This window comes from Suncus etruscus, chromosome 12, assembly GCF_024139225.1.
Source record: "Suncus etruscus isolate mSunEtr1 chromosome 12, mSunEtr1.pri.cur, whole genome shotgun sequence".
In the NCBI taxonomy this organism is placed as follows: domain Eukaryota; kingdom Metazoa; phylum Chordata; class Mammalia; order Eulipotyphla; family Soricidae; genus Suncus; species Suncus etruscus.
Genome location: NC_064859.1, coordinates 100,953,620 through 100,975,665, shown reverse-complemented (window position 1 = coordinate 100,975,665; position 22,046 = coordinate 100,953,620). Strand labels below are relative to the sequence as shown.

Below are 22,046 nucleotides of genomic sequence, written 5' to 3'. Positions count from 1 at the left end.
ACATACAAGCACAAAAATGACAAACATGCATAAATAATAATACAAATATGCATAAATACATATATTGCATACATATTGTTGGCATGCAACTCACAACTTGGTTTCACCCAAAACAAAGATTGTTCTTTTTTTTTTTTTTTTTTTCTTTTTGGGCCACACCTGGTGACACTCAGGGTTACTTCTGGGCTATGCGCTCAGAAATTGCTCCTGGCTGCAGGAAGACTTCCATACATCACAAAAGCTCCGAGGGGAGAGTAAATGAAAATGCAAGGGGTCTATAGTTAATCCCATGACAGTATACTTCAAGGGTGGAGAAACCCTGTATCTCTTAGGCCAACGGAATTCTCTGTCTAATGTCCCCAATATTTACTGTGCCTATGCAGGAAAAAAAGGCACAAAAATATTCTTTTTCATTTATTTATCTATTTATATATTCCACTTTTTTTGACTTCTTTGGTTTTGGTGTGGATATTGAAGTTGGTATCATCCATTTTTTTCTTTTTCCTTTTTTGAGCTTTGTTATTTTTTAATATAATTTTTATTTTGATCATAGTGGCTTACATATTATTGACAATAATATTTTAGGTATATATTTACATAAAATCAGGGGGGATTCCCATCACCGATTTGTCCTCCCTACAACCTTTGTTTTTGTCCCTACCCTCCCATATCCTCCTCCCTCACCCCCAGGGCTGCTAGAATATGTGGTCCCCTCTGTACCTAGCTTACTACTTAGTAGTCTTGCACCTGTTTGGTCTTGGTTGCCTCCCTTATTTCCCCCTCTACCTGGGAGGCAGGACTAGCTAGTTCAAGTTACGTGTTTTGTTTGAAGAAGAGAAAAGGTCGAATACACCGAAAATGGGCAGAATCCTTCTGGAGGCTCTCATCATCGGTTTGAGAGACGAAGGAGAAAAAGAAGGTGAAACACTCCCACCCAGTACAAAAAGAACTGTCCAAATATCCAGTGAGGACTCCAACAATAACGATAAGCACCACGAAAAAAAAAAGCCATAGGGTCTTGAGATAAGAAACATGGGCAGAGCACATAAAGAAAAGCCTTTGTTATGGTTTTTATTTCTGGACCGTAGCTATTATGTGATGCTTGTCTTTATTGCAGTAGTGCTCACTGGATATTTTATTTGATATTTCTTTTTGTATTGTTGTGGTGTTTCAATTTGCTTTTCCCATTTCCTCTCTAGAGGTTGAGAACCTCTAGAAGGACTCTGCCCATTTTCGGCTTATTTGATTTTTACCCACCATTTTATTGCTTTCCTTTTCAGCCAAAAACCACAATAACTGGAATTATCATAGTTCCGCCTTTCAAATAGAGGGGGAAATAATGGAGGGTACCAAGAGCAAACAGTTGTAAGATCACTAAGTCATAAGCTAGACACAGAGGGGCCCACTCATTCTAGTAGCCCAGGGGATAAGGGTGGGGGACATGGGATGCAAGATGGGAACAGGGGTGGAGAGAGGACAAATTTGGTGATGGGAATTCCCCTGATTCAATGTTAATATGTACCTAAAATATTACTATGAAAGATATGTACAGCCACTATGATCAAAATAAAAATTATATATTAAAATAAAGAAATTGCTCCTGGCTTGGGGGATCTAACCATGTCTACCCCAGGCTACCGCAGGCAAGGCAGATGCCTTACTCCTTGCACCACTGCTCTGGCCCCCAAAACAAAGATTGTCTTATATGTAAACCTGGGCAGAACAGGCTCAAGATAGCCTGAGCTATCTGCCCTTACTTTGTTCTTACTATTTTACCTAGGGGTGGTCTCTGTATTCAATAAAATCTACTGTTCTGGCAGGCAGCTGACTCCCTATATGAGGTAGAAGACTGCCAGACTACATGTGTTTCACCTTTAGTCTGGTCTAGATTATTTCGTTCAGCATCTCTGCCTTAGACTCATTCACCTAGGGTTGGAGATATGGTGGGTGGGGTGATTTTTACAGAACAGAGACACAGAGATGCTCCTTGGTCGCCCAGAGTCCTCCCATCAACCATTCTGAACAAATGATCTTACGCCCTGAGCTGGGCATCGGCCTAACTCGGTATCAGTGTTTTCTGGAGGTCCTGGGTCTTGGAGGGATGTTCAGCAGGTAACCAGACACTCATAGAAAAGCACTTACCAAGGAGCATTTCAACGGCTGACACCTTCATAATGCAGACAGTCCCTGAAGTTCCTGAGTGATGTCCTGGAGAGAGAGAGAGAGAGAGAGAGAGAGAGAGAGAGAGAGAGAGAGAGAGAGAGAGAGAGAGAGAGAGAGAGAGAGAGATCATCACAGTCCAACCATGATTTCTTTTTTTTTATTTTCCAACCACGATTTCTAAATGGGCCCATGGAGTGAGCGTGTTTGTGTGTGTACAAGAGTGTGTGTGATGGGTGCAGGGAAGCCCCTCACTTTGCATTGCTCCTGACCTCTAAACTTTTATCATCTTGTAGCCTTACAATCCAATCACATTTCTCGCTAACCAGAACGAGAAAAGACTAAAGAAGTAATAAATAAGAATTCTGCCTTTTGATAATAGGATTCTTCATGGTTTCTCCCCTCCAACTTTGGGAATGAAATATATTATTTCTGTCTTCCCATCTGTCCCCTCATCTGAGATCAGCTTAATGGGGAGGGATGTGACCTCTTTGCATTTTGTTCTCACTGCCCTGTGTCCAGACAACTTCTGCTCTTATAAAATTAAAGACTGCAAGAGCTAGAGCGATAGCACAGCTATAGAGGATTTGCCTTGCATGCAGCTGATCCAAGAAGACCTGGATTTGATTTCCAGCATCCCATATGGTTCCCTGAGTCTGCCAAGATTTCTGAGCGCAGAGCTAGGAGTAACCAAAGTACCTGTGGGTGTGACCCCAAAATAAAACAACAACAACAATAAAAACAACAACAAAGACCATACCATGAACCAAGGGTCGGAATTCCCTTTTACCCCAGCCACAGACCAACACCTCTGTGCTGTGAGGTGACCATTTCTAAGTACCTCTCGGAAGTGGGCCACTCAATGTCTTGTGGCTGGTTTATTTCCAATACTATCATGTCCTCAAGATTCATCCACGCTGTTGCATGAATCAAAAAAATTTTTGTAGGGGTTGGAGTGATAGCACAGCAAGTAGAGCTGCCTTGCATTCGACTGACCAAGTGCTGATGCTAACTTTGGTCTGGTTGGTTGTATTAGAGAACTTCTTTGAGTTCCCTTGAGGAGAGTCGATGGATGGGTGGTGAAATGTGAAGAAATGAAATTCTACTGATATTTCGCCTCCTTTGCATCCACTCTTCTCAAGGGAACTCAAAAATGTTCTCTAACACAGTGGGACTAAAGCTAGCCACAGCAACCAGGCTTCCAACCCCGGCATCCCGGATGGTCTCTTATGTACCACCAGGAGTAATTCCTGAGCACAGAATCAGGGGTAACTCCTGAGCAGCACCAGGTGTGACCCCCAAAACAAAAAAATAATTTCTTCTGCAGGCAAATAAATTAACCACTATATCTTTCCACCACAGCTGGTTTGCCCAAGCCTCTTTCAGTGGTTTTCTGTGTAGCTTCCAAGTTTTACACCTTGTGACTGATGCAGCTAAGGACATGGGAGTATCTGGTACCTTTTTCGTCCTTAGCTTTCCAAGCTCTCGCTCTCTCTCAGAAGAGATATTGCAAGATTCTGTGGCAATCCTTGCAACTATTTTAAGGTGTCTCCTGCTGGGTTCCAGAGTGGCTGGCGCACATAGGGCTTTCAAGGCTCTGGGCCCTGCCCCACTCGTGCTGGGTTCTGTCTCTTTGGACAGTGTCATCTTGATGGACAAATAACTGGCACCTCACTGGATTTTGCATTTCCATGTACCTAATGGCTAGCGACGTGGTGTCACAGAGCTCTCTTTGGAGAAAGGTCTATTCAAAATCCTTTTTTTCTTTTGGGTCACACCAAAAGGTGCTCAACAGTTATTTCTGGAGACTTGGGGGACCATATGGGATGCTGGGGATCGAACCTGGGTCTGTCTGGGGTTGGCCACGTACAAGGCAAATGCTCTACCACTATGCTATTGCTCTGGCCTCTCAAAATACTTATTTGGGGGGGGGCAAACCCGGCTATGATCAGGGATTACTCCTGGCTCTGCACTCAGGAATCATTCCTGTGGGCTCAAAGGACCCTATGGGAAGCCAGGTATTGAACCCGAGTCGGCCATATGCAAAGCCAACGCTTTACCCACTGTACTATTGCTCTGGTCTGTTTACTCTTTTTAATCAGCTTCAATGTTAGGAGTAAATCTATATATTCTAGATCTCTTAGCAAATATCTGACTTGCAAATATATTTTTCCTATTCTATAGGTGACCTTTCTTTTTCTTCCCCCACTCTGTGGAGTATCTTTTAATGTACAGCACTGAAAACGTTTTTTTAAATGATGTCCACGTTTTCCCTCTCACTGTCCAAGCCTTTCAACTCATAGCCAAGAAACCACAGCCAAAGCCAACATTGTAAAGCGTTGGTGTGACACAGAGGTTTTATTCTAAGAGTTTTCAGTCTTAAATCCATGTCATTCTTGCCTGTGATATTGGGACAGGATCCAAATTTGGTCTTTTGCGTCAGAATCTCTCTAGCACTGTTTTTGCTCAATATTTTTCTCTACCGACTAGTCGTGGCCCCTCGCCAAAAAAAAAAAAAAAAAAAAGAGCCATTTGGTCATGGAGGTGAGGATGTCCTTCCAGGTGCTTAATGACTTTTCACTGACACTGATTGGTGTTCTGTTTCTTCACCACTGCCCTGCTCTGATGACTATAACTGTGTAGATATCAAAAACCATATAGCTGTTTTTCTTTTATTAAAAACTATTTTGCCTATTTTCAGTCCCCTAAAGATTTTAATTAATTAATTAATTAACTAATTAATGTTTTTGGGTCACACCCGGCGATACTCAGGAGTTATTCATGGCTCTGTGCTCAGAAATTGATCCTGGCAGGCTCTAGGGATCATATGGGATGCCAGAGATTGAATCCTGGTCTGTCCAGGCTCATCTGCATGTAAGGCAAATGCCCTACCACTGTGCTATTGCTCCCCCGCCAAAGGATTTTGAATGGGGTTTTCTCTTTCTCTATAAAGTGTGGTTGGCTGGACAGTAGCACAGAGGGGAGGGTGTTTGCCTTGCACGAAGTCAACCCGGGTTCGATTTCTGGCATTGTATATGCTTCACTGAGCTCACCAGGAGTGATTTCTGAGCATGGCCGAGTGTGCCTTCCCCCAAACAAACCCCCCAAGTCATTGGAGTTTTGAGAGTATTACATTGGACAGAGCATGCAGGAGATGGTGGTGGACCCCAAGGATAAAAACTCCATCTGGGATCCAGAGCAATAGCACAGAGGCAGGGCATTTGCTTTGCAAGTGGACAACCCAGGATAAACTGGATTCGATCCCTGACATTCCATATAGTCTCCCAAGCCTGCCAGAAGCAGTTTCTAAGCACAGAGCCAGGAGTAACTCCTGAGTGCTGCTGAGTGTGGCCCCCAAACAAACAAACAAACAAACAAACACCCCCACCAAAACTCTATCTATATGCAGTGAGGTTCCACCAACCTGCAGAAGCAGGGAAAGGCTGGGGTACTGGCAACCTAAGGTGTGTCTCTGGGATCAGTAGAGAAGAAGGTTTGCTTAGGAAGGCAGATGAACACAGGATTTTATAATCCTCTCCCCCCCCCCTTTTTTTGTAAAATGAAGGTCTACAAAATGTAAAGTCTATTTCATTCTGATTTTGCTAGTGTTTCTTTTTGAAGTATCTATCTAAGATTGGTCAAATTCTTTAAGGATTGAAAACATGAACTTTTAGCTTCATTGATATTCTCTCTATCTCTGTCTCTGTCTGTCTGTCTGTCTGTCTGTCTGTCTGTCTGTCTCTCTCTCTCTCTCTCTCTCTCTCTCTCTCTTCAGATTTCAACCTCGTTACATCTGCAACCAGCGTGAAAACCACTGTTTTATTTCATTCATCCTTGCTCCAAGCCTAATCGGACCTGTCTTCTGCCAGACTTGGACTAACTTTATACTGCTTGATACTTAAATTATAATGGGAGGTGATGGATTTTTCTTCTTTTTTATGTTTTTTTTATTTTTTGGTGGGGGGAGGGAATGGTCCATACCCAGTAGAGCTTAGAGTTTAGTCCTGGCTCTGCACTCAGGAATCATTCCTGGAAGGTTTGAGGGACCTTGTGGAATGCCAGGGATAGAACCCAGGTTGGCCATGTGCAAGGCAAATGCCCTACTCATTGTACTATCATTCTGGCTCCTGAGAATTAAATCTTCTTCTTCTTCTTCTTCTTCTTCTTCTTCTTCTTCTTCTTCTTCTTCTTCTTCTTCTTCTTCTTCTTCTTCTTCTTCTTCTTCTTCTTCTTCCTTCTTCTTCTTCTTCTTCTTCTTCTTCTTCTTCTTCTTCTTCTTCTTCTTCTTCTTCTTCTTCTTCTTCTCCTCCTCCTCCTCCTCCTCCTCCTCCTCCTTCTTCTTCTTCTTCTTCTTCTTCTTCTTCTTCTTCTCCTCCTCCTCCTCCTTCTCCTCCTCCTCCTCCTCCTCCTTTTCCTCCTTCTTCTTTATTTTTTTTGTCTGTAAATATTTGTACATTCCTTCCTGAGCCCAATCTTCACAGCATTCTTCAAGGTTTGGTATGTTTTGTGTGTGTTTTGTTAACTTACCTTGAAGCGTTATTTCTTTTTTCCACTCCAGAATGTGTGTCTTCATTTCTACCAGCAATGAATTTTCCAGTTTGCCCTTAATATTGACTTCAAAGTTTCCCCATTGTGAAAGAAGAATTTGCTTTCTTCGGGCATTTATTTAAAATCTATTTAAAATCGAGTGAGGCCTAATTTGTGGCTTATCATAGAAAGAGGCCTATACTGGAAGGGACCTTTGTGTGTCCAGAGGAATAGTATTCACAGGATATCTCAGGCATTTCTGGGAGGTCTTGTGTTTTACAAAGGGAAAGTTGCAACTTGGCAGCTGTTTTCAGTGTTATTTGTCTAAATGAGCAGAACAATTCCTGGTGTTTCTGACTCTGGAGTTTTCCTGGATCGTCCCCTTTCACTGGCTAAGCATAAATTTCCCCCTCACCCCACCATTGGGAGCAAACACGGTTTGTTTTACTTGTGAACTGTAAGTTTCTGGAGCCTGAGGAGTTCCTGACAATGTGTGAAACAAGAAACGTTGGTTGAGAAAATAAAAAACAAACTTGTTCCTTCAAGTAAAGCTTCAAGAGGTAAGGAAAGTATTTCATAATTCTCAATTCTGTCTGCCTTTTCTCGAAGCAACATCAAATATTTCAACTGTGCTTCATGAAAAACCAGTATGCGTGGGGCTGGAGGAATAGTACAGTGGTCTGGTCTGGTGTGGACCATGCCTGTAGCCTCTCCCAGGCCCATGAGGAGTGAGTGATCCCTGAGTGCACAGCCAGGAGTCAGCCCTGAATGCTGCTGGGATGGTCCAAAAATCTTTTCAAAAAAATCAACATATGGGGCCAGAGCACAGCAGTAGGGAGTTTGCCTGGCACGTGGCTGACCCACGCTAGACCCGGGTTCGATTCCCAGAGTCCCACATGGTCCCCCGAGCCTGCCAGGAGTGATTTCTGAGCACAGAGCCAGGAGTAACCCCTGAGTGCCTTTGGGTGTGGTCCAAAAACCTAAATAAGTTATTAAAAAAAACACCAACATACACATATTCTCCATTAAGTTCACTACTGCAAATTCTACCTGTCACACATGAGGTTTCCATTTTCCATGTTTGAGAATGGGAGCTGGACTGTAATTCGCTCGTTCAAGGTGCCTTCCCAAGGCCAGGTCCAGTTCCTGCCCACAGGTCTTATGTCCCTTTCTGTAGACAGCTGTCTGCTTAAACCCTGTGCCAAGAGGCTAACCTAATCTAGCATCATGGACTTTGGGATGCAGGAGGAAATTGTGCTTGCCTGTATTTGGGTTTTCTTTGGGGCCACATCCAGGGATGCTCAGGGGTTACTCCTGGATCTGTGCTCAAGTATTACTCCTGGCAGTTCTTGGTGGATCAGATGGGGTGCCAGAGTTAGAAGCCTGATTGGCTATGGGCAAAGCAAACACCCTACCCACTAAGCCATCTCTCCCAGCCCACCCTCACATTTGAATTTTGTTTATTTGTTATTTTGTTTATTTTAATTTTTTCATGTGCCTTTTGACCATCTGATTTTCTTCTTTGAGAAAATGTTTGTTCATTTCTTCTCCCCATTTTTTGATGTTTTTGGCCACACCCAGCGGTGCTCAGGGGTTACTCCTGGCTCTGCACTCAGAAATCGCTCCTAGAAGTTTCCGGGGATTGTATGGGATGCCAGGAATCAAACCACTGTCCCTCCTGGGTCAGCTGCATGCAAGGCAAATGTCTTGTCACAGTGCTATCTCTTCAGCCCCAGGGGTTAGATGTTTTTTTCTTGTTAAGTTCTGTTAGAACTTTGTATATTTTAGATATCTGCCTCTTATCTGATGGGTGTTGTTGTGAATAGTTTCTCCCATTCTGTGTTAGACCTTTTTACCATAGTCATTATTTTGGGGCCACACCCCAGGATGCTCAGGGATTATTACTCCTGGCTCTGAGCTCAAAAATTCCTCTGGCAGACTTGGGAGATCCTACAGAAATGCTGGGGATCCAAACTCCGGTTGGCTGCTTGCAAGGCAAATACCCTCCTGGCTGTGTAATTGCTCGAGCCCCTCCCATTTAACCCTTAATGCCACAAAAGCCACTACTTAATAATCATTGCGGATCAGAACCTCAGTGATCACTTCAGCATTCGATTACCACACACATACAGAGACTGTATCTTACAATAAATAAGTAAGAAGACCAGAAAACTTGCTAAATAAAATCACTAGGAAGAGAAAACAGATTGATGATAATTTGGGGGAGAAAAACTAAACTACATTTCACTGCAAAATTGACATCCTTTTTTTTTAAAAAGTAATATTGCCACCATTAAAAATATTTTGGGGGGCTGGAGAGATAGCACAGTAGTATGGTGTTTACCTTGCATGCAGCCAATCCAGGGAGGATGGTGGTTCAAATCCTAGCATCCCATATCCTCCCCGGAGCCTGCCAGGAGCAATTTCTGAGTGCAGAGCCAGGAGTAACCCCTGAGCACTGCTGGATGTGACCCGAAAATAAACAAACAAAAAGAAAAAGAAAGAAAGATAGAAAGAAAAGAAAAAAAAAGAAAAGAAAAGAAAAACTTCACACACCTGCAAAAAATGGGTCATCCAATCTGTGGTGGATCTTAGGGGAAATATGCAGCTAAATCACAGGAGCTGGTCATGTACATACATGAAGAAGAAGTTACAGGTGCAAACTCACTGCCGCTGAACAATCACTTGGCAGTTGCTTCAGCCCAGCTCTTTTGTCTGGACACCTGGGGTTTCTAGAGATTGGGAGTGGGGGTGCTCAGGCCTTCGCTGAAAGATACCTGAGGGGATTAATCTTCATCAGCGTGGAAGAAAACAGAAATGGCAAAGAGAGAGAAAAAGCAGTCCATCCCACATGAGCAGTGGAAAAAAAAAGGACTTGGTGGCAATGAGCGCTGGACGGGCCATGGAGAGACTAAAAAATCCACAGGGGATGGGAAGGAGATGGTCAGGAGCAACCCTGGCAGAAGCCATGCTCCCCGCAGGAGGCCGCCTCTGGGGTGTGTGCCTGTCACCCTGTGGTTTTGTCCCCACTCAGAGCCTGACATGTGGCACCGCTTAGGGCTTAGCAGAGGCTTCCCCGGGCCCTGGGCAAGTTTGCAAACAGTAATTATGCCCAAGTGGCACTTTAGATGCTGGGTTGCAGGGAGGAAATGGCCACGCTCCATTCTCTCTCCAGGAGAGGTGGATGGTAGCGTGCAGGGAGCATGAAATTGGGGTCTGGCCACGGCTGCCAATGGGTCTGGGGGTCTCTCCTGGGTCCCTTGGCTTGGAGGGACATGCAGGGCCTGGTTGGGTCTCCCTGCCAAGGGCACTTCAGGGACCTGGTGTGGGATGGTGGTGACTGCCGTCCAGGGGACATCTGGGTCAGACGGGGCCCTGGGGAGCACATCCAGGCCAACTAGTCTGGTGGACACAGTGACAGCTTAGCTCCATCTACCTCCTGGTCAGGAAAAGTCTGGCCAGAGACACCGCCCGCCATGTGGCATCAGGTGAGGGGCCCTGGGCCGAGTGCACCCCCAAATTGCTGCAACTAGAGGCAGGGGACAGGAATGCAGAATAGTTGGTGTCAGGCCCTGCAGCCCTGCAGTGGAGGTACAGGAGGATGGAGATGAATTTGGGGGGAATTAGAAGCATGAGGTGCCTCCATGCTTGTACTCCACAGACCCTGGGAGGGCGTCCCCTTCTCTGGCACAGCTGTTGACACAGAAGCTCTGTGGCTAGCTCCAGAGTTTGAGTCTGCCCATTTTCCCTCATCACAGAAAGATGCCCAGAAGGATAGCACAGCTGGAGGGTGTTTGCCTTGCACACAGCCAGGAGACCCTCATTCAATGGTCCTCAAACTATGGCCTGCGGGCCACATATTGTATTTATTCCCATTTTGTTTCTTCACTTCTAAATAAGATATATGCAGTGTGCATAGAAATTTGTTCATAATTTTTCTTTTACTATAATCTGGCCCTCCAACAGTCTGAAGGACAGTGAACTGGCCCCCTGTTTAAAAAGTTTGAGGACCCCTGCTTCAATCCCTGGCATCCCGTTGGGTCCCCCCAAACTCTGACAAGAGTGATTTCTGAGTGTACAGAGCCAGAAGCATCCCCTAAACATTGCTAGGTATAGCCCCCAAACACGTTTACTAAAGAAGTTTCCAGCCCAGCCTAGTTACTGTCCCCTATGGAAGGTTTGCTCAAAGGCTGGCTACTCATGCCCTGAGCCTCACTGGAAGGGACAGGTGGGTTGGGGTTCAGGGACCCCCTAGGAGTCCCTCAGTGAACTCCCCTTGCTCAGGAGAGACTATGGGTCAGTTTTGCCTCTGAGCCTCAGCTCACAGGGGTGGGGACCCCCATAGACACGTGCGCCTGCCCCTCAACCCGCTGTGCTGCCTGCAGTTATTTCAGGAGGCTGAGCCTGAGTATTTTTAAGTGTAGCCAGGCGTGGCTCTTCTGTCTCTTCAGTGCCCGCTCTTGTAATTGCTCCCTGGCCCCGACCGCAACCTCCATGTGGGCTCTGCCCGCTGGATGCCACCTGCACCCCATCTGCACAGCTGGTTTGGCTCCTCACAGCCACTCTAAGGGAAGCAGGCAGCTGGGGATGCTTTTCTTAACTGCCTGCAGCCCAGTGAGGAACCCTATGACCTCACTGGATGTGGCAGGAGGATGGTGGCCTGGGAAAGAGCAGCTGATGGCCTGGGGTCCAGCCCTGGAAGGTGGAGGCATGGGGGCTGTCAGGATGGGGACCCCCACCCCATTCCTGCTGCTGTAGGGAGCTAACTGGCCTGGGGTATCACTTCTGACCCCCCAGTGTATCCCTGGGAAGAGGAACCAGCTGAAAATGGGGTTCAAGGCTCAGGGTACCAGTGCCACCAGCAGCTTATGGAGCTTTCTCTCTGTATCCCACTTATATTGTGGGTCCCAGGTCAGTGGGGGAGTAGAGTGGGGGTTAAAGATGGAGAGGGGAGACATAGAGGGTGGGACAGTGATGTGGGTACCGGAAGTGGTCCCTTCACCTCCCCTGAGGCTCATGGGACCATTGAGGGGTACAGGCTAGTAGGGTGCATCTGTAAGGCTAAGGGGCTCCTAAGGGCTGTGAGGAGACAGGAGGGCAGAGTCCAGGCTCACCAGTGCTCCTCCAGAGTCCCTCCCACGCAGCCCCACAAGCACTGTACCTCACTTTGGAGCTTGGCCTTTGTGCCTGCCCCAAGAACCCATATCAGCTGCCCCCCAATTCCTTCACTTGCCTCTTTCAAGACTCTTGTGACCATGAAGTTTTGCGTTCTAGCTCTGGTGCCTTCACATGTGCTGAGTGAGCCCAGCTGCACTGTTTTGGGGTCTCCCCACGCCACCCCACAGCCTGGCTCAGTAGCCACAACAGGGCTGGGGAGAGGGGGAGAGGGCTGAATCCCCTGTGCTACATTGACTCCTGAGCTTTGCTAAGTGCTGCCCCCACTCACTGCCAGGGTTGACCCCCCCAAAAAACTCCCCAAAAACAAATCCCCCCAAAATCAAACAAAACTAAATGCAACAACCTTCAAAGCACAGGGAAGGGAGAAACTATCAAGAAACGAAATGACCCTTCTCCACGGCCCTTACCAGCACCCCTCTAGCTCTGACCCCAAGACTCCATCCACAGAACCCCTCTTCTCCTCATCTCAGTGTATCTGATTATTGTGAGCCCCAGATTGGCAGCTCTTGGAGAAAGGGGGAACTCTCATTTCCTTTTCCTTGTAAGCACAGAATTGGGGCTCATGGCGGTGGCCCCAGAAATTATTATCTCTGCACCTAGAAATTCCTTCGGTCTTTGAGAGCTGGTCTAGGCAAGCTGGCACCCCACTTTTCACCAAAGCCTGCTTCTGTGACAGGGACATAAAGGGGCCAGAGGGGAAAATTCACTTTGCAAGGAGCCCCGAACCCCCCGAATGGGAGAGGTGAGCCCTGAAGGCAGCGATCCTTTCCGTCTTGCCCCCCACCAAGCCAACAGGACCTGAAATGTCCCATAACAATCTGGGAGCTCCAGAGGTGGATAAAGGAAACCTTTTAGGGGGGGGGGGGATCCCAGTGTTTCTCGGCCAACAGCAATAGCAGTTCTCTGCAGGGGGCCTATGGTACTGGCAATCACTAGTCTCATCCTATAGTGCTCAGAATCTCCAGGGCACAGGTGAGCCCAACGTGGGAAATGTTGAGTAGATCGAGACCCTGTTATCCCCCATCTCTTCCCCCAAGAATTCAACCATAACGCCGGTGTCTTGGGCATTTGCTCCCCAAATTTGTATTTTCCCACCACCCTAACAAATAATTTTTTGTTTGTTTGTTTTTGGGCTACACTCGGTGATGCTTAGGGGTTAGTCCTGGCTATGCGCTCAGAAATCGCTCCTGGCTCAGGGGACCATATGGGATGCAGGGGGGATTGAACCGCTGTCTGCCCTAGGTTAGTGCGTGCAAGGCAAATGCCCTACTGGTTGTGCCACCTCTTCGGCCCCTGAAAAATAATTCTGGAAGTGGAAAACTGCACTAAGACTTGGCTGAGTCAGGCGGTTTGTGTCCAGGGCTCAGAGCTTCAGACCAGGCTGAGTTGGGTATAGTGCAGAGAACCTGGGGTGTGGGGGTTTGAGGGTGTGTGTGTGGGATAGAGCAAGACTAACTTCAACTCGAAGCCCCCATGCTGCTAGTCAGGAGACTTCTCGGAGCTGTGGGTCTCCAATTTCAGTAACGGGGTGCAGCAGCTTGCCCTGCGGGGTGCTGTGAGGATTCGGGGAGTCGGTGATTGCTCAAGGTGGACCCGGCTCTGCATTCAGAAATCACTCCTGGCAGGGTTAGGGTACCCTATGGGATGCCTGGGATCAGACTTGGGTCATTGAGTGCATAGCAGCACCCTCTTCACTGTGCTATCACTCTGGCCCTGTGGAAGTAATTTATTTTTACTTTTTCTGTTCCCTTTGACTCTGCCCAGAAAAATGCAGAGACCTTATTTTCAGGGAAATCTAGTTAGTTTTGAGACAACTGGGCCAACCAAATGGCACAAGAATGACAGTCACGGGCCCGGAGAGATAGCACAGCGGCGTTTGCCTTGTAAGCAGCCGATCCAGGACCAAAGGTGGTTGGTTCAAATCCCGGTGTCCCATATGGTCCCCCGTGCCTGCCAGGAGCTATTTCTGAGCAGACAGCCAGGAGTAACCCCTGAGCACAGCCGGGTGTGTCCAAAAACAAAACAAAAAACAAACAAACAAACAAAAAAGAATGACAGTCACCAAGCATTTTTGCAAAGCTCCGCCCCCCTTTTTTTGGCCACATCGGCAGTGTTCAGGGGTTAATCCTGGCTCTACACTCAGAAATCACTCCTGGCAGGCTCAAGGGACCATATGGGATGCCAGGGATGGAACCTGGGTCCATCCAGGGTCAGCAGCGTGTAAGGCAAGCACCCCACCACTGTGCTATTGCTCCGGCCCTCTGCAAAGCATTTTTATTTTTTCTAAAAAGCACCTTATGACACAAGATTAAATAGGAATAAGCCTAACATTTATTAGGAAACGTTTGTTCCTTTTAGTCTTAAATCTAAAACCAGACTTGGGCCGGGTCTGTTTCTCGGGTGTGTGTGTATGGGAGGAAGGAGAATGACTGCTTTTTGCTGGGAGCTACTTGGTGGCCACTTGCTTGGCTTGGCCCAGAGCTGAGGGCTGCCTTGCACCCCACCCCGAACTCTGGGCAAGACATTTCAGGGTGTTCTCAGAGATTTCTGCTTCCTGTTGATCGGAAACATTTTCGAGTTGATTCAAAAATTCTTCATCCAGATCCACAACTGTTTGTTTGGGGCCAGTGGTTGCTAGGAAAATGCAGTAAACAGACCCAAAATAGGGTTTGCTCCGGCTGGGAACACTGGGGCCCCAGGGACGTCCTTGAATGGGACGTCCGGTGAAGGGGTGAAGGGGTGAAGGGCCTCACCTGCCAGATATTGGACTAGGAGGGTTTGCCTTGCACCTATCTGCCTCTTCCTAGGACTCTCTCTCTTTCTCTCTCTGTCTCCCTCTCTCCTTGTCTGTCTGTCTGTCTGTCTGTCTGTCTGTCTCTCTCTCTCTCTCTCTCTCCTTCTGTCTCTCTCCCTCCTTTCTCTCTTGATGAAGAGCTCATATCCAGCAGTGCTCAGGAATCACTCCTGTATATTCCTTGGGGACCCTATGGTATGCCAGAAATCAAACCCTGGTCAACCCCGAATGCAAGTCAAGAGTCTTACCTGCTGTGTTCTCTCTCTCTCTCTCTCTCTCTCTCTCTCTCTCTCTCTCTCTCTCTCTCTCTCTCTCTCTCTCTCTCTCTCTCTCTCTCTCTCTCTCTCTCTCTCTCTCTCTCTCTCTCTCATACCACAACCCAAACATAGGAAGTCCAGGGACCCCACATAAAATACTCACTGATGGTTCATTGCCAGGGGCCTGAGGATGGGAAGATAGTCGGGTATCACTCAGGCCACCCCACCAGGGGGCTGCACCCATAGAGTCTTACAGGACCACATGGTGCTGGGAATTGAACCCTGGCTGGCTGAATGCATATGCCCTCACCACTGCGCTACCTCCTAGCACATGTCCCCAAGTTTGTTTTATTAAAGCAGGGTATGGAAGAGCTGACACCCCCATCACACACTCACATGCATACCTGTTTCACAATCACACATACATTCTTTCACACACACACCCCACACTCACCCCCCCACATTTATACACACTCATACATACATGTAAGCTGGCATCCAGCTATTAACCCCAAAGAAAGGTGTTTCCCCCACCTTTCTATTTTCCATAAATCTCTCCTTTGACATGTAAAAGCCCACCTGGATCACTCTGGATCCTAGATCACCCCACCTGGGTGGATTTTGTTCTCGATAATAAAGAAAAGTTAGTTCTGGCTTTTGGTGGAGGCAGAGAGACGTGGAGGCCAAAGGCAGACTGACTCCATGACTCTTTCCTGACTGGCTTGGCTTATCAATCTTTCCCCACTCCCCGCTTCTTCAGACCTGCCCCTTAAGGGGTCAGAAACACAACACAGCATGTGGGTTGATCTCACAACTTGTGGATTTTTATTTTATACCTGCCCTCTCTCTCCCCCTCTTTCTCTCTCTCCATTCTCTCTCTTTCATCCTCTCTATTCTTTTTGACTCCCCTTTTTCTTTCTCATCAGCAGAGCTACGATCCTGAGTTCTTTGCCAGATAATCTCTCACCTCCAGTTCCCTGGCCTTTTTTTTTGGTTCCTCTGCACATCCCATCCCTCTAATTCTTGTGACCATTCAGGAGCACCCCCATTTTCCCAACCGGGCATCCCTGTAATGGAGCTGTGGGGGGCGAGTGTGCGGTACCCCCAGATCTAGTTGGGCCTGGCCACCCATGGCTGTTGCTGCTTCCAGGATTGGGGAAAGTTCAGGTTCCTGGTTCCAGACGCCAACATTGGTGGGTCCATGGTGAGCACTGGGATGGGGGTCACAGGGACTGCTAGGTGCTGGTGTTCATAGTGTCACCTCCTTGTCCAGCATCTGGGGACAGGGCTGTGTGGCCAGTGGGGACACCCTTTGGCTTCAAGCACCGACACCAGGTCCCATGCCCGGTGGGCGGCTGAGATACCCACATATGATGCTTGACTGGCAGCTCTGGCCTCATCCCAGGGTGTCCACAGCAGGCCTGGCCAAGGCAAAGGGGTACAGCGGAGCCCAGGGGTACAGACCTGCATCTGTGGAGGCATATGAAATCTCAGCAGCCACCCCGTTTCTTCCTAAACCTCTAAACCCCGCTTTTGTCACTCAGCCATTCTGACACATGTCTCCAGTTAGCCTGGCCTGGTTGGTCTCTTGCTGCTTCTTGCCCTGTTCTTGGTACCAGTGTCTCCTGTCCATGCCCACACAGGCTGGCTGTCCCTGAAAACCCCTTCTCTCTCCTTCTGTCTGCCCTGAGAGCAAGCATGTCTCCAAACCCTGGGTGACGCCTGCCTAGTGGCCTTTGGGTGCGTCTTTCCTTCTGGATATCAGCAAAATCCCTCTGGGTGGAGTGATAACACAGCGGTAGGGCATTTGCATTGCACATGGCTGATCCAGGATGAACCACGGTTTGATCCGTGGCATCCCATATGATCCCCCAAGCGAGGAGTGATTTCTGAGTGCAGAGCCAAGAGTGTCACCAGGTGTGCCCCCCCCCAAATTAAAAAAATAAAAAAAAATCTCTCTGCCTTTGGCATCAACTGATGGATTGATCCACTCAGACCCCCCTCCCTCCCTCCGGAGCAAGGCCAGCAGCCTGGACCACCCAGATATGGGGTTCTTGGTGAGCAGAGCTGGGGAGAAGGAGAAGGCTGGACAACTGATTAATGGTTAATAGTAATTGTATTAGGGGCCTGGGTCTGTTTCTATCTGCATCTTATCAGGAAATCTTAGAGGAAGAAGATCATAAAAGAAGGGGAGAAAAGGGACTCCTGTAGAGCTGAGGGGATTTTAGACACTGGCAGGAGAGTCCTCCAAAACAAAAAGCACCTGTGGGGGCCGGAGTGATAGCACAATGGGGAGGGCCAACCTGAGCTCCATCTCCAGCATCCCATAGGATTGCCTGAGCCTGCCAGGATTGATTCCTGAGCACATAGCCAGGAGTAAGTCCTGACTGAGCATTGCGGCCCTCCCAAACAAGAAAACCTCTCCTTTCAGAAGACAGGACATGAGACAAGAGTTAGCACTCAGATCACACAGCTGGAATGAGATTCTACTATCAGAGATGGTGTTTTGAATATCTGCAACCTCCAAATGGATGTGATGTAGGGGTTCACATACCGAGATCCCCTGAAACCAAGGGTAAAATAACTCCCCATGTGAAATCACTCTGCTTGCCTATCTCCATCCCCAGGTGAATGAGTCTGATGAGGCAGGGTAGTGGCAAAGAATTAATAAACCAAGTTAGTCAGGAGAAAGTCATAGAGTCAGTCTTTGTCTCATGGTTTCTTTGTGCTCCAAGCCAGACTCTCTTTGAAGCTCAGAAATTGCTTCTGGCTCAGGGGACCCTACGGGATGCTGGGGACCGAACCCAGATCTGTCCTGGGTCAGCCGCGTGCAAGGCAAACACCCTACTACTGTGCTATGGCTCTGGCCCCAGATTTTATTAAACCAAAACTCATTCACCAGGAGGAGAAAGGTGGAGTGATCCAGGTGGGCTTTTACATATCAAAGGGAGAAGTTTATAGGAAAGAAGACGGTGGTGGGGGACACACACACCTTTGTTTTTGGTTAGCAGCTGGATGTCATCTTACACCAAGACCTCAGGATCAAGAGATATTGACTTTAGGGCATCTTTAACTTCATATTTCTAGGAAGTGCTTTACTCTCCTTCCTGTACATTTTTTTTGTTTTCGTTTATTTTGATTTTTGGGCCACACCCGGCGGCACTCAGGGGTTACTCCTGGCTATCTGCTCAGAAATAGCTCCTGGCAGGCACAGGGGACCATATGGGACGCCAGGATTCGAACCAACCACCGTAGGTCCTGGATCGGTTGCTTACAAGGCAAATACCGCTGTGCTATTTCTCCGGCCCCTGTACCTTGTTTTTAATCCATAGGGGATTACAAACCCATATGCTTTCACTATTGCATTTTTTTTTTTATTATTATTATTTAGCAGGGGCACACCCAATGGTGCTGAGGGCTTACTTCTGACTCTGCACTCAGGGCTCAGTCCTGGAAGTGCTCAAGGGACCATAAGGTGTGGCAAGATTGAAACCAGGATGGCTGTGTGCAAGGAAAACACCCTACCAATTGGGCTATTCTTCTGGCCCCTGAAGACCTTTTTGTTTATTTGTTGTTGTTTGTTTGTTTTTGGGCTACACTGGGCAATCCTCAGGGATTACTACTCCTTTTTTTTTTGTTTTTTTTGTTTTTTGTTTTTTTTTGTTTTGGGGCCGCACCTGGCGATGCTCAGGGGTTACTCCTGGCTGTGTGCTCAGAAATAGCTCCTGGCAGGCACAGGGGACCATATGGGACACTGGGATTCGAACCAACCACCTTTGGTCCTGGATCGGCTGCTTGCAAGGCAAACGCCGCCGTGCTATCTCTCCGGGCCCAGGGATTACTCCTAGCTCTGCACTAAAGAAGCACTCCTGGTTGCTGGAGGGATAGCATAGCAGTAGGGCATTTGCCTTGCATACGCTGACCCAGGACAGACCGAGGTTCGATCCCCTTGGCATCTCATATGGTCCCCCAAGCCAGGAGCGATTTCTGAGCGCCTAGCTAGGAGTAATCCTTAAGCATCACTGGGTGTGGCCCAAAAACAAAAACAAAAAGAATCACTCCTGGTAGGCTTGAGTAACCACATGGAATACCTCCTGTCAAACCTGGGTCAGCCACATGCAAGGAGAGCACCCTACCCACTGTGCTATCTCTCTGGCCCCTCAAGACTTTTCTTTTTCTTTTCTTTTCTTTTCTTTTCTTTTCTTTTCTTTTCTTTTCTTTTTTTTTTTTTTTTTTTTTTTGGTTTTTGGGCCACACCCAGCGGTGCTCAGGGGTTACTCCTGGCTGTCTTCTCAGATATAGCTCCTGGCAGGCATGGGGGACCATATGGGACACCGGGATTCGAACCAACCACCTTTGGTCCTGGATTGGCTGCTTGCAAGGCAAACGCCTCCGCTGTGCTATCTCTCCGGGCCCCAAGACTTTTCAATATTGAAATGCAGAATCACCTGGGTGAGAAGCATTGCCATTTCTTATTCTCCAACAGGGAAATAAAACACAGCCTTGGGCCCACCTCTGCCAGAGGGTCAGAAGGCAGATATGGGGTGTGTATGACATGTCACAGTCAGCCCCTCTCCCCTGAATTGAGCACCTCTCCCAGGCACTGCAGAGACCCACGAGCCTGTTGATTTCTCCTCAAGCTCTGTCAACCCTTCTCCAGCCCGGGCACAGTCCCAAGAACTGAGGAGTCAGTAAGTGGCAGAACAGATGGTTAGATTTTCAAAGCCATGCTCTTTCTACAGTAGCTGATTTCAAGAGAAATCCAAACCTTTCCGGGCCTCTGAGAGGCTTCCTTAACGTGTGTGTGTGTGTGTGTGTGTGTGTGTGTGTGTGTGTGTGTGTGAGAAATCGTCAAGAAAGCTGGAGTCTGGGAATCCAGCATTATTGTCAGGAAAAAAATGCAGCCTCTGTCGCCTCGGGCCGTTCTGAGCCCTTTTTACAAAAGGGCATTTTCATTCCATCAATCAAAGACAGACATTTTCAGTCCCCCTTCCCACCCACCCACAACTCAAGTCTTCGCAAACACAAGGGAGAAAACACACAGAAATTCCACTGGCCTTGCTGGCTAGCTACTTTGCAGCTTGCTAGAAAAGCGAGTGAAAAACAATCTTAGAACCTGACCACCCAAACTTCCACTTTTATTGGGGACACGGCGTCATGGCAAAAATTTGGGGTTCCTTTTTTTTTTTTTAATTTAAGCACCAGGCAGTTTTGAATAACAGCCTAGTTTTCCTTTTTTGACAATAAACCCAAAGAAAAATCTTACACTGAGCTCGCCTTGAAAATGGCTAAAACTTAGCAAACAGTCTAATTATTCCACGGCCTCTGGCTTTAACCTGGGCTGACATATTTAGTTCATGTTTATACCGTTTGGACACCCATCAGAGAGATGTTTGTCTGTTGTTGGCCTGTGCAGAGTTGCGCTACAATGGGGAAAAAAATAAACTGAACAATGCCAGCTCCCCTTGGGAGCTTATCAGGAAAAAGGAGAATTCAGCCTTAAAAAAAAAAAAAAAAGAAAAAAACAATCCTTCCTGGGTAAACAAGACAGAGAAATTGCACCTTTAGCTTTATTCCAGATCTATCTTGCGCAGAGAGAACACTTGGCATGCTGGCACTAATGTAGTTTTGAGTTTAATATCACTCTCTTGGTGATTTGTATAACACACATGGTATGGTTATAAACCCTTTCTGACCCTGCTGCCCATGCCAGGAGGTGTTTAAAAAAAAAAAAAAACTTGTACTGAACTAAAACTGCACTTTAAAATTCAAACACAAAGAATCCTACAGGGTCCAAGATGATTGCAAAAATCTAGTCTTATTTTGATCTTAGCGCATGGTATATATTCTCCATACCCATCCTCAGATTTCTAATATTCTCCTACACCCCCTACTCCCCTACTCCATCCTCTGGAGACAGAAATGTGAGCAGATGGGAGAACGGTGGCTTTATGAGGGCTTTTTACCCCTAAAGACTTTGTCCTCGTGCATGAAAAACAAGGAACCACAAAATAGCTTCACGATACACAGGCTGACCCCTCCTCAGACCTACCTTGTTTGGAGAAAGCAATTCGATTTTCAGAAAAAATAAACGCTCCACCAGCCAGAAGGGGTGTCCTGGTCTCCTGCTTCAGAGTTTCTGTGCTTCAGAAATTGCATCTGAAGAAGTGTCCAAAGGAAAAGTCTGGAACAGACCCCAGCACCTTGCAAGAGAAGTTGAACCAAACATTCCATCAACCTCTCAGCACTTTGCAGAGTGGCCCCCCCCCCCCTCTCTCTCTCTCTCTCTCTCTCTCTCTCTCTCTCTCTCTCTCTCTCTCTCTCTCTCACTAGCCTAACCCCCCCCCCTTTTTTTTAGGAACAGGACTTTTACATCTCCCTTCTTTGCTCTCAGCACCCGTTTTCAATCAGCACAGCCTACAATCAGACACTGGAAACTGTGCCAGGAAAACACCTCGCTGCTGCAGCCACTGAAAAAGATCCTGGAAAAGTCAAATGCCACTCTTGGTGGCACTGGGTGGGGTGGTGGGGTGGGAGCTGGAAGGAGGCCAGCGGCCGTGCCACTCACTTTTGGAAAGACTTTCTTTTTCCGACACGCTGATGCGATTTGATTTCTTTTTCTGGTTTGTTCCTCCGGCCCTCTGGGGGTTCTGCCCAGCTGAGCGGGGTGCCTGCTGCTCTGAGCTTCTGGGAACCACCTAATAACAGTGCAGGGCAAGCCAGCACCCAGAGTGAGGGAGAGTGAGGGGAGGAAGGTCGAGCTGAGCAAACAGTGATTTACATCTCAGTGTCACCCAGCTAAGGGACAGACCCACAGTCATTTGCAGAGCTGCGTTTTCCAGGCTTTTCCTCCTTGATATTCAAATGAGCGTCCCTTTGAGAGCCTGGTCTGCTGACAGGAGTTTTTCATGCCTCCTCTTGGGAGCCAGGGGAAGGGGGGCAAGCGGGGTCCCCAGGGACTGGAGGGACTGGAAGGGGTCACCTCCCAGGAGAAACCTCCACCCAGCAGCCCCCACATCCATGTCTACTGGTCCTGAAATTGGTCTTGGTTTGAAGATTAGAGTTCGGGGGCTGGAGGGAGCACAGTGTGGAGGGCATTTGTCTTGCATGTGGCTGACCCAGGTTCGATC

General features: G+C 47.7%; 1 long non-coding RNA gene across 1 annotated transcript in view; it reads right to left on the bottom strand.

Annotated features, from left to right (window-relative positions):
* Window positions 1-21,149, bottom strand: part of LOC126023912 (uncharacterized) — a 27,912-nt gene extending 6,763 nt beyond the window's left edge. Inside the window, exons 1-2 of the long non-coding RNA XR_007500861.1 lie at window positions 20,969-21,149; window positions 2,143-2,208 (exon numbers count right to left, since the gene is read on the bottom strand). This is a non-coding gene — a long non-coding RNA (uncharacterized LOC126023912). The remainder of the gene's footprint in view (window positions 1-2,142; window positions 2,209-20,968) is intronic.
* Between the last annotated feature and the right edge of the window lie 897 nt (window positions 21,150-22,046).